We start from the raw sequence: 6,833 nt of genomic DNA, 5'->3' as shown, positions 1-6,833 counted from the left end.
TGGATCTGTGTTCTTCTACGTGCCCTTGAGGGTTGGAGGGTGGGGTTGGAGGTGCCACCTCCTGCGGGGATGATAATCCTACCAGCTAACATTACTGGGCACTGTTCATGCTGGGAGTGGTTAAAAACCCAATCCTTGTCTATCCCTCGAGGTGGGCAGTGAACTTGGCCACCTGTCACAAGTGAGCAACTTAGGCTCAGAGAGGTTTGGGGCCTGCTCAGTGACATACAGCTCAGCCCTGGTGACTCTGGAGACCACCCTCAGGCTCTCTTCTCAGCCCTGGGATGCCAAGCTGGGTTGTCCCATATTCCAAATGGGGAAACTGAGGGCCCAGGTTGCTTGAGTGGTGGGGCAGGATTAAAGCTGTGTCTGTCCGGTTCTTCAGGCTGCACCCGTGACCTCAGCTAATTCTGTGTACCTGTGCCCACTGAACACTCCCTCCTGGAAACCTGGTGGAATCTCTGGACAGTGGGTATGAGGTGACTCCCGTGTGCAGGATGTTTCTTTTTTTTTTTTTAATTAATTAATTAGTTAATTATTTGACTGAGTTGGGTCTTCGTTGTCGCGTGCGGGCTTTCTCAAGTTGCATCAAGCGGGGGCTACTCTTCGTTGCGGTGCATGGCCTTCTCATTGTGGTGGCTTCTCTTGTTGTGGAGCACAGGCTCTAGGCACGAATGGTCAGTAGTTGTGGCGCATGGGCTTAGTTGCTCCGCAGCATGTGGGATCTTCCTGGCCCAGGGATCGAACCCGTGTCCCCTGCATTGGCAGGTGGATTCTTATCCACTGCACCACTAGGGAAGTCCCAGCGTGTTTCTTCTAACAGCCTCCAAGGAGCTCCCTGCACAACCATGCGTCACCTACCCAGGCACTGCCCACCACAGGCCCCACCCACCAGACTGCAGGGCACGCCCACTCCCCCAGGCCCTCCATGCCCCACTTTTGTGGTGTTTATTCAGCTTCCTCCCCTGGGGATGGGCAAGAATGAACACCCAGCTGCAGCCCAGCTGCCAGCTCAGCTCTTAACCAAGTTAGGCCAGACTCAGGCAGGCTGGGGTGCCCTGTCCATCCATCTCCCCCCAGAAATGCAGGGCCTCTCAGTAATGACTGTCACCTGCTCCTGGCCACAGTGCTGTCTGCCAGATGCCCACCAGATGCCCTGACAATGACCTCCAGGGCCCCTTAGGCCCAGGCCTGGCATGCCCTGGGCCCTTGCAGGACCTGGCTGTGACCCCTGCTCCCCAGGCCTTAGGTCTGTATCAGATGGGCCAGGCCAGGGGCAGGGCTGGTGGGAATGTGGTGGCAGATGTGGGCAGATGTCGAGGAGACGTACTCACAGCCTCCTCCCTGCTGCGGACCTCTGATGTGGGTGTGGGGGAAGGCTGGCACAATCTGCAGTAATGATGGTGAGGAGGGGTCATGCTCCGCTTCGGAATCCCGCTGGGTGGCGAGCACTGGCCTTGGCAGCTCTGTCCCCACTCCCTGGACCGGGGACACATTAGGGATGGAATGGCAGCCTGTCCTGGATGGCAGGGACAGGAGGGGAGGCAGGACAGCCCCTGATCTCTGGCCTTGTTCTCAGCCTGGTCCCTACGTGCTTCTTCTTCTTCCCAGACATAACCGTGTCCAAACTTTCACCATCTCATGAGCGGATGGCTTCAGGTCACCTCTTTTGTTCTCTGGCGATGAGCTCTCTGCACACACGGCAGCCACAGGGGTGTCTTCAGAGTAAACCAGTCCCCATTATTTTAAAACACTCCAATGGGACTTCCCTGGTGGCACAGTGGTTAGGAATCTGCCTGCCAGTGCAGGGGACACGGGTTAGAGCCCTGGGCTGGGAAGATCCCACATGCCGCGGAGCAACTAAGCCCATGCGCCACAACTACTGAGCCTGCGCTGTAGAGCCCGCGAACCACAACTACTGAAGCCCGCACGCCTAGAGCCCGTGCTCTGCAACAAAGAGAAGCCACTGCAACGAGAAGCTCTCGCACCGCAGCTAAGAGTAGCCCCTGCTCACCGCAACTAGAGAAAGCCCACACGCAGCAACGAAGACCCAATGCAGCCAAAAATAAATAAATTTATTTTTTTAAAAATGAAGAAGGCAATTTATTCATTCTTTGAAAACAAAACAAAACACTCCAACCTTCTCCCCCACCCCCTTTGCTTCTAGAATGAAGACCAGATGTCTGACTGCAGCTGTTCAGGCCCTCTGAGGCATGCCCCACCCCCCCCCCCCGAGCCTGTGTGCTCCTCTCGCTTCTAAGCTTCTGCCCCATCAGCTCCTTCCACCTGCCATGGTCTTTCTTACTTCATAGCCTTTGCATATGCAGTTCCCTCTGCCGGGAATGCCTTTCCCTGCAGAAGGTGAAGATCGAGAGGGAGGCAGCCTTAGAACCGGAAGCTATACTCTCCCTCTGGCTCATTTCCTCCCTAGAGGGACTTAGAGTTCCTTTCCCGAGCCTGCCACCATGACCCACTTCTCCCTTCCTGAAGTTTCTTGGATGTAGAGCTGTGGGGTCGGGGGGCACTAGTTTGTCTGGTTTGAGGGCCATGCTCAACTCAGAAGGCAGACTCTGGAACCAGCGCGGAGAAAGAGTGAACTGGCTTGTTCTGTTCACCCCCCCTCCCAGGGGAAACTGGGCCTAAGAGCCAATGCCCAGCGCCAGGTGCCCAGCTGGGTCTCAGAACACACTGAGGGCAGATGTGGGGGTCCTCCTGGCTGTGCCTGGAGGTGGGGCTCCATGGGAGAGTCACTGCCTTTAATTAAAATCCCTAAATTGCTTCTCCAGCTGTTCAGTCGGTTTTCCATTTTGGAATGTTCCAGATGGAGTGAGCAATGCTGATCCAATTACCCTCTTCCTATTCCTCCCAGTGGAGAAGGGGCAGACAGACTGGGATGGGGTGGGTGGGGCTGGGGACTCTTCACAGCCCTGGGTGTCTGGGAGGGGGCTTGCAGACATCTGGGGAGGTGGCTGCTTCTAACTTGGGGGTCCTTTCCCAGCTCCAGACCTTCTAGCCATGGTTGGTATGGGTTGGGGTCCAGCAGGGTGAGGACAGTGTCCTCTACTCTGAGCGTTGCACACACAGGCACTGGAGACCTTGAGCAGACCCTGAGGGCCCGAGTGGCCCCTGTATCAGGCTGGAGACAGGGGAGGCATCGGACCCGGATCCACCCTTCCCACTGGCTCCAAGATACTTTGCTATTGTGCATCTTCATTCTAGATTGGGGAGGAGCCCCAGAAAGTCCCGGTAGCTTGATCGTCCTCCTCCTGCCATCCGCGGAGCCTGGCTCCTTCCCTCCCCCGGGAGAGGCCCCACCAGCCTGGGGATTCTCAGAACACAGCTGTGGCCACCGACCTGCTGAATCCTGTCCTCAGTGGCGGCCCCTCTTCCCAGGGCTGGGCCAGCCTTCCTGTGGTCAGAGCAGGCAGGGCTGGAAGGGCCTGGCAGACTGACCCTGCTTGCTCCCCTTTCAGGCTCCCAAGAGTGGCTGCAGGGCAGGGCCAGGTGTGGGAAGGGAGATGGGCTCTAGAGTGAAGTCTGGATCTTGGGGGAACCCTCGGGCAGCACCAGTGAACCCGCTTTGTCCCAGGATAAGGGGTGCTTTGGGGAAAGACCTGATCCTCCTGGTCCCCATGGCTGGTCCCTGTGAGGCCCAGGGTGGACACATCTGGGACCTGTCCCTCCAGCCAGATCCAGAGACCCTTCACAGATTTAGACTGTCTTGTTCCCAGGAGGGTGCCAGGCCACAGTGAGAGGGCTTGAGTGATGCGTGGAGGGAAAGCCAGCTTCGCCTTCCAATGAGCTGAATCTCTTGGGAGCTCCCCACCTCTTTCCTGGCTTCCTAGGCCTGAGCCGCGCCCCCCCCCCCAACTCACCAGCCCACCGGGGTCCCTTATTCCCATAAAGCAGCTGCTGGACTGTGGTGACTGAACAGGTTCCTCTGCACCGCCTCCAGGACAGCCAGGGACAGCGTGCAGACCTCCATGCTTTCCTCTGGTGGCCACGGCAGCCATTGGGACTCTGGATTCCATCTGTGCCCCGGGAGCTGTGCAGTGGGGCCCTGGGGACTTGCTCACACCATGAGCCCTGTGGCTCATTTTTGTGGGACTCTCTCTTTCTAGAAGTTTCCTCTTAAATTGGCAAGTGCTGACTCCTGAGGACTCCCTCCTTGGAATCAAAGGCCAGGTGGGGGATGGGGGGGTCCATAGGGGTAGGGAGTGGGGAGTAGGTTGAAGGTGGGAGGGTTGGGGGTAGGAGGTGGGGAATGAGGTGGAAAGATGGGGAGGGAGGGGGGATGGGGAGTGAGTCAGGGGTGGCCTTGGGACCCAAAGAATCCTTTTCATCCACTTTTCCCCTGGGGACACCCTTTGGGCCACTGGGAACCATTGGTCCCAGGCATGGCCATAGCCAGGGCCTCCCTCTCCTGCAGGAAGCCCCCACTCCGGTGGCCTGGAGCTCTTTGTGCTCCTCCCTGGGGCTCTCCAGTTCTGAACTCGCTTTTTCTCTCTTTCCTGCATGTCCACCTTATGCTCCCTGAGGAGAGGGATCACCTTCCAAAGTAACAGGAAAAGCACAGGGGGAGGGTGCAGCAGGTGCCTCGAGTTGGGAGGCAGACAGGCAGAGGTCAGGTGATGGAGGGCTGGTTAAGAAAACTGTGACTATAAAACAAGCCCTCCGTGTATACACCCAGAAGTATTAAAAACAAGTGTGCAAATAAAAATTTGTACATCACTGCTAATGGCAGCAGTATTCTCAAGAGGCAAAGGGTGGAATCAACTTGTGTTCGTCAATGAGTGAAGGAAAAAGCAGACTCTGGTCCATCCATACAATGGAATACTATTCAGCCATAAAAAGGGACGAAGTAGTGATACATTATAACATTAGCACCTTGAAAAAAACGCTGATTGAAAGAAGACAGACACAAAAGGTCACATGTTGTATGATTCCATGTATGCAAACTTTCCAGAATAGCAAATCCATAGAGACAGATCAGTGGTTTCCAAGGGCTCGGGGTCAGGGGTGCTGGGGGTGAGCACTTAATGAGCACAGGGTTCTCTTTTGGGGGATGGAAATGTTGTGGAACCAGGTAGAGGTGGTGGCTGCACAACCCTGTGAATGTACGAAAAGCCGCTGAACCGTCCACTGTAAAACCGTTTATTTTGTTATGGGAATTTCACCTCCATTTTTTTAAAAAAGGACTTGATAGAAAACTCAGCAGTACAGGGATGGGCCAGAGAGAGAAGTTTGTGGGAGATATTTCTTAGTTTTCCAAGGAAATAAAGGAATCATTAGGGAATGCAGACCACAGACGGAACAGGGTGGAAGTTAAGTGAGACACGGTTCAGGGGTGGAAAGTGAGCCTTCTTCCACAAGAGGGCTGAAGGGAAACTTTCGCACAGAGCTGGCTCTGCTGTTGGGAGCATGCCCTGTTCCCAGCCACGTGTCCCATACCTGTGCCCCTCAGCCCTCAGCCGACGTTGGGGGGGGCCCTCCACAGGTCTCTGGGCTCGCTCTGTTTGTGGCTTTCTCTTCTCCTGCAGATTCTAGCCTCCTGGTCTCCTGCAGGCTCAGTCTGGCTCTTCTTCCTGGGGAGTTGCCTGGCTGCCTCGGTTACCCTCCCTGCCCCAGGGGGTGACTGTGAGACTCACCTCCTTGTTTCCTGTCTCTCAGCAACACTGTCCTGTGCTGCCCGCTGTCCAATGTCTGAAAACCACAGTTTTGTAGGTTTTGTCCTGTTTTTCACTTGTTTCAGGCAGAAGGGTAAATCCAGCCCCTGTTACTCTATCTCGGCCAGAAGTGGAGACTTTTACATCAGAGAGAAAGAAATGACTATGTTATCTTAAAGAAAGACATAGAACAGGGCAAGGCTTTGTGCCCTGGCCGGGCTCTGGCCTTGCTAGCAACAAGGAATGGGACACGTACCCACCAAGGATCCCCCAAGATTGACAGGGTTGGGTCCTAAAGGACTTCCTTGGGCAAATCTGACCACTCTGGCCCAGGCTGGGACTGGCCAGAGGGGAGTGCTGGCCAGATTGCCCACTGTCACCCTCCCGTCCCTCCTGTCTGCTCTGCCCCCATCCAAGATGTAGGGAGGGTCCTGACATCTCAGAGGTGAACGAGACCACTTGGGTCACACAGCCCCTGTGGGGAGAGGGAGAAGTGGGACTTAGGCTCCTTGGGCCTGAACCTGGGGAACAGTGCCACTGAGGGCCACCATGTGCAGGCCTCACTGGTGGAGAATCCAGTTCAGGGGATGGACTCACACCAACCCAGTATCACAGGAGGTGGATTGAAAACCACACACCAGGTTGTTTAATTGCTCTGTGGGCTCAGGGGACCACCGAAGGACTTGTGGGTCCAGGGCCACCTGGAAGAGTGGGCTCTGAGCAAGGCTGTCAGGTGGAGGGTTTCAAGGTTCTGGGAAGAGGGTCTTGGGGCTTCTTGTGCGAGAACTGGGGATGAGAGGGCTGGTGTTGGGTGGAGAAGCAGCCCCCACCACCCCTGGCCTAACACACTGGAGGTGGTGCGTCTGGGCCTCATGGGCACGCGCGGTTCCCTAGAGTCTCAGGAACCACTGGAACTCCGGGGTCCTTGGTGTTTCTGAAGATAAGAGGTTTCTCCCCAACTTTGACTGCTCCAGAAACTGCCTACAGATTATTCTTTCTTATGACTTTTGCCTGGTTGAGAACATCCAGGACCTGCAATTATGTCCAGAGATCCAGACTGTGAGCGAACTGTCTCAAAATATGTCCTTGGGATTTTAATTTATGGAGGTGACTGAGTGACGACACAGAGAGGCCAATGCCATTAAAAGAACTTTTATTTTTATTTTT

This window comes from Stenella coeruleoalba, assembly GCF_951394435.1.
Source record: "Stenella coeruleoalba genome assembly, chromosome: 15".
In the NCBI taxonomy this organism is placed as follows: Eukaryota; Metazoa; Chordata; class Mammalia; order Artiodactyla; family Delphinidae; genus Stenella; species Stenella coeruleoalba.
This window is presented reverse-complemented; position numbering follows the sequence as displayed.